The sequence below is a fragment of the Glycine max genome, chromosome 2 (genome assembly GCF_000004515.6).
Source record: "Glycine max cultivar Williams 82 chromosome 2, Glycine_max_v4.0, whole genome shotgun sequence".
NCBI classification, from domain to species: Eukaryota; Viridiplantae; Streptophyta; class Magnoliopsida; order Fabales; family Fabaceae; genus Glycine; species Glycine max.
This window is the reverse complement of record NC_016089.4, coordinates 26,455,796-26,460,819: the sequence shown is the minus strand read 5'-3', so window position 1 is coordinate 26,460,819 and position 5,024 is coordinate 26,455,796.

Sequence of the window (5,024 nt, the reverse complement as noted above, 5' to 3'; positions counted from 1 at the left end):
TCTTGTGCAATGTTTTATCATGACTTTCTCCTTTGTTGGTTTCCCTTTATTTGTCTTATGTTCTTGTGTATATAAACTATTTGTTGCTTTTAGTGTGTTTTAGAATGTATGCATGAGGTAAAATATTTATTCATTTGATGCACACAAACACTAACACTATTTGCACACACTCTGAGTGAAAAAGGGCCCTATACCCGGGTTCGTGGGAACATAAGGAGTGGAGGTGAATCTGTGATCATGCTAGGTCTCCGACTTGCTTGATTACAGTGAACCCTCATCTAGAGCTTTTCTCTTTGAAAACTTATTGTTGCTAGTAGTCCCTACTGCTGCAATATGTTCTTCGAAGGGGATGATACCTCTAGAAACCATCAAGAGAGATATGACTACCTTGGGGATTATTGCTAAAAGCCTAGTTAGTTCTCTCCCTTATAGGTCCCTTAAATAGGGGCACAGAGCAAACACGCTGCGTGCCATTTTTCACACTGCCATGCATAAGTATCATATACCCGTTTGCTTATGTTCAGTGAATATTATCATACTATGTACATCCCCGTATTGTACCTTTCGCATGTGCATCATGTGTGGGTTCCGTCTTAATCCCCTCTCTTGGGCAAACCAACTGAGGGTCCGTGTCACCTTCTTAAATACATACGTTGGGCACTTTGCTACCCCAAGACGTTGTATCTAAGAAGGAGACAATTTCCCGAGCTCCCGTATTCATAAATTGCATCCGTGTCATATGCATTCCTTCATGCATTCATCCATTCCACCCATGATAGATGTCGGAGTTTTGATTCGCACTAGATTTTATTTCACTTTAGTAAAACATGGGATCAAGTCAAAAGCCTTCGCTTAAAAAGAGGTTTTATCAAGTCAAAATCAAGAGCTTAGAGGTCACCAGTTTACGAAAGTTGGGGCAATTAATGGGTCAACTTCAACGGCAAGCCTTCCGCAAAGCCTATGGTAAGCATTTGGGACCTAGCTAGTGTAGAAGTCTCCATGGAACCAATTGCCTCCCTCGCCCAGTATTATGATCAGCCGTTGAGGTGCTTCATCTTTGGGGACTTCCAGCTATCACCAATGGTGGAAGAATTTGAAGAGATCCTAGGATGTCCTCTAGGGGGAAGGAAACCATACCTCTTCTCAGGGTTCTACCCCTCATTGGCCAGAATTTCTAAAAAAGTCCAAATCTCGGCGTAGGAATTAGACCGCCAAAGGCAAGTCGAAAATGGGGTGGTCGGAATACCGAGAAAATATTTGGAGGTAAAAGCAAGAATCTTGGCAGATAAAGGCGAGTGGACCCCATTCATAGATATTCTCACACTGTTGGATTTCGAGGGAGTCCTCTTTCCAAATGTGGATGGGTTGGTGGACCTGGCAGCGATCGACGTTTTTCTCGCCTATCATAAAAAAAAGAAAAAAAAAAAAGTCTGGTTGTCGCTATGCTAGCCGACCTATATGACACCTTCGACTGAAGATGTGAAGAAAGCAATGCAAGGATTGTTTGCTGTACTCCAGCTCTCTATGTGGGGCTGGTTTCACACCTTTTTCTCCAAGAAGGTAGGCCCGTCTATCCGCTACAAGGTTACCACTCGTGCGTCGAAAAAGGAAAGGCGAATTGGGACCAACTCTTGGCTAGCATGGGGGGGGCGTCTGTTAATTGGTTCCCTCGCTAGAAGGAAGGAAGAATCAAGATTCTATCTTCATGCGAAGGATGTCCAAATGTTCCCTTGATGGGAACAAGGGGTTGTATTAATTATAATCCTGTTCTCGCCATAAGACAGCTTGGCTACCCCATGAGAGGAGCGCCATTAGACGAAAGCATCACGCCTTTCATCGCACGGGGTTTTAGTGACCACAACGCGAGGGTACTCCAAGGAGTTCGCAAGGCATGGGATGCGGCGTGAAGAAAGGACAGAGAGCTTAGGGGAAGCAGTAATGGGATCATCGGCGGCTATCATAAGTGGCTGAGAGTCCAAACACAAGGATTGGATTGGCTCCCAAATCTAAAGACTGTGAGGGACGATGAGGTTAAAGCTTCGGAAGAAAGTGATGAGGTACAAGCCCTAAAGGCAGAGCTTGAAAGAGCCCGAGTAGTCGAAGAGAAGTTCAAGTCCATAGCCATCAAAGTCTGAAAAGAGTATGATGAACTAAGGGACGTCAATATGGCCACCGCTGAAGCCTTGGAACGAGAAACCAAGAAGGCCCGAAAGGAAGAACACGTGCCAGCAAAGTTTTGAGGGGCTTTATAGGGCAGCAATAGTAAGCTCAAGCTCCGAAGAGGTGAAAGGAATCATCACGGGTCAAAGGCATGATCTTGAAGGACGAGCTAAAGGCTTACCTTAGGTCGAAAAGAAATTTGTCCCAACAGTTAAGCGAGACTGAAGGGAATATGTGGGCCATCATCGATAAGTGCAAAGAGAAGCTAAATCTAGCGGCGACTCACGAGCAAAGGCTAGAGGATGAGTACGCCAAGATATCAGCAGAAAGGGAAGCAAGGGAAAGGGTAATTGATTCATTGCACCAAGAGGCAACAATGTGGACGGACCGATTTGCTCTTACTTTGAACAGGAGTCAAGAACTTCCCCCATTGCTAGCCAAGGCCAAAGCAGTGGCGGACACCTACTCCGCCCCCGAGGAGATCCACGGACTTCTCAGCTATTGTCAGCATATGATAGACTTAATGGACCATATGATTAGAAACCGCTAGAAAGTTTGTATTGTCGCTCAGATCTTGACTAGTTATAACTTTTTGAAAAAAATGAGTTTATCCCACGTTTTTACTCCAAAAATCAGTGCGAATCAAGTCACTCCCACATTTTATCTCTAGCATGCATTGTATGTTGGTCTCGTCCTTTGTCACGGGAAGCCGGAAGGTCCATATCACCTTCTTAATTGTACACATGGGGCACTGCGCCCCCAAATGCGCAAGTAAGAAGAGATAATTTTCCGGGCTCTCGTGTCCGTAAAATGCATTCATATCATGCATCGCATAAGCATCTCTTCATAACATCATAATGAACATATCGTTCCTGCATTTGTCCGTTATCATATTCCAGCCTCACATTTTGCATGAGTCATGGCATCATCATGCATATGCGTTCAACAAACTTTTTGATCTGCAAAATTGCATACCATTTGTTTTCATGTTTGCTCATCCTTGTGTTTTCCTCTACAAAAACAAAAAAGGGGAAGCGTGAAACTTCACACTACATTCTTAGTTGCATGTGTTAGGCACCATGAGCCAACCATGTTGGGATCATAAACCCATTTCTAAAAAAAAAAACACACAACAACAAAACAAAATAATTGAACATGGTACCTAATGCATGGTTAACTAGGAAATGGTGTTTCTTCGGGCATCTCAATTTCATAATTACATTTTCCATGCATAGCTTAAAGTATGCCCGAGTCATTCATCCCTATGAGATGTTGTTGAAGTATTGGCGATCAGAATTGCCATTCCTTGGATTATAGGGTTGAACCAAGCTCATGCTTTTATAAAAAGGTTCATCAAGTCAAAATATGGAAGTAACCGTCTTGCAAAATTGGGGCAAAAGATGAATCGAGTCACATCACTGCTTCGTCTACTGCCAAACATATTTAGGATTGTTGATGTCCTTGTTACTTCCAGTTTCACCTTGACAAAGATGTCATGGACCATGTTAAAAATCTAAATTGATTCAACCCCATATCCTGCGTAAAAATTCGCAATCTTCAACTGTACATCATTCGCATACATCCATGCTTTTCATTGGTTGCATTGCTCATTGCATTCTTTCCTTGAAAAATAAAATAAAATAAAATAAAATGAACTTAATCATTGTTATAAAAAAAAACATGCTTTACGGCGTCCTCACCGAACTTGTGCTAGAGCTAGAGTAATGGGTGAAGTAGAGGAGATACAAGAGAAGATGAAGGCCGACATGGAGGCCATTAAAGAGAAAATGGCCACAATGATGGAGGCCATGATGAGCGTGAAGAAGATAATGGAAGCCAATGCGGTTGCAATTGCCGCTACCAGCGTTGTTGCTAAGGTGAACCTGATGTCCCCATCCGGCATCAACCAAATGAATCATCCAACCTCATATATGGTAGGCAAAGATTTGGGAAGTACGGGCAGCCCCCATAATGTACAAATTCAAAACGAGCACGCCTTCCCGCCATATGGCTTGCCTCTCAACTATACGCCACCCAAAGTGGCGTACACTCCCAATAAGAATGTCAATAACTCCACTCCTATACCCATTGAGAGCCAACAACCCCAAACTGATCATGCACATGTCTCTTAAACCGTGGGGGGGACACATGAAATTCCCCACCACAATCTAGCCGACTTCGAGCCTTGCCTCGGATATGCCACGGAAGGGCAAGCAGTTGGTGGTATACCCCTACAAAACCCTTTGGAAGGCCCTCAGTATCACCCACAACTACACCTCTTGCATTCCACGACAAGTAAAAACCCTCATGCTATGGCAGAAATGGGAAAGTTGGATCATCTAGAGGAAAGGCTCAGGGCCATTGAAGGAGGTGAAGATTATGCCTTTGCTAACCTAAAAGAGTTGTTCCTAGAACCCAATATCATCACCCCTCCCAAGTTCAAGGTGCTGGACCTTGACAAGTACAAGGGGACTACTTGTCCCAAGAACCATCTAAAGATGTATTGTCAGAAGATGGGGGAATACGCAAAAGATGAGGAATTGCTAATACATTCCTTCCAAGAAAGTCTTACTGGGGTAGCTGTTACCTGGTACACTAACTTGGAATCTTCCCGAGTCCATTCTTGGAAGGACCTAATGGTTGCCTTTGTTAGGCAGTATCAGTACAATTTTGATATGGTTCCGGATAGGATGCAACTACAGAACATTTGCAAAAAGGGGGACGGATCTTTCAAAGAACACGCCCAAAAGGTGGAGGGATCTGGCGGCCCAGGTGGTACCCCCAATGATGGAAAGGGAGACGATGATCGTGATGGTAGACACATTATCGATACTCTACTATGAAAAGATGGTGGGCTATGAACC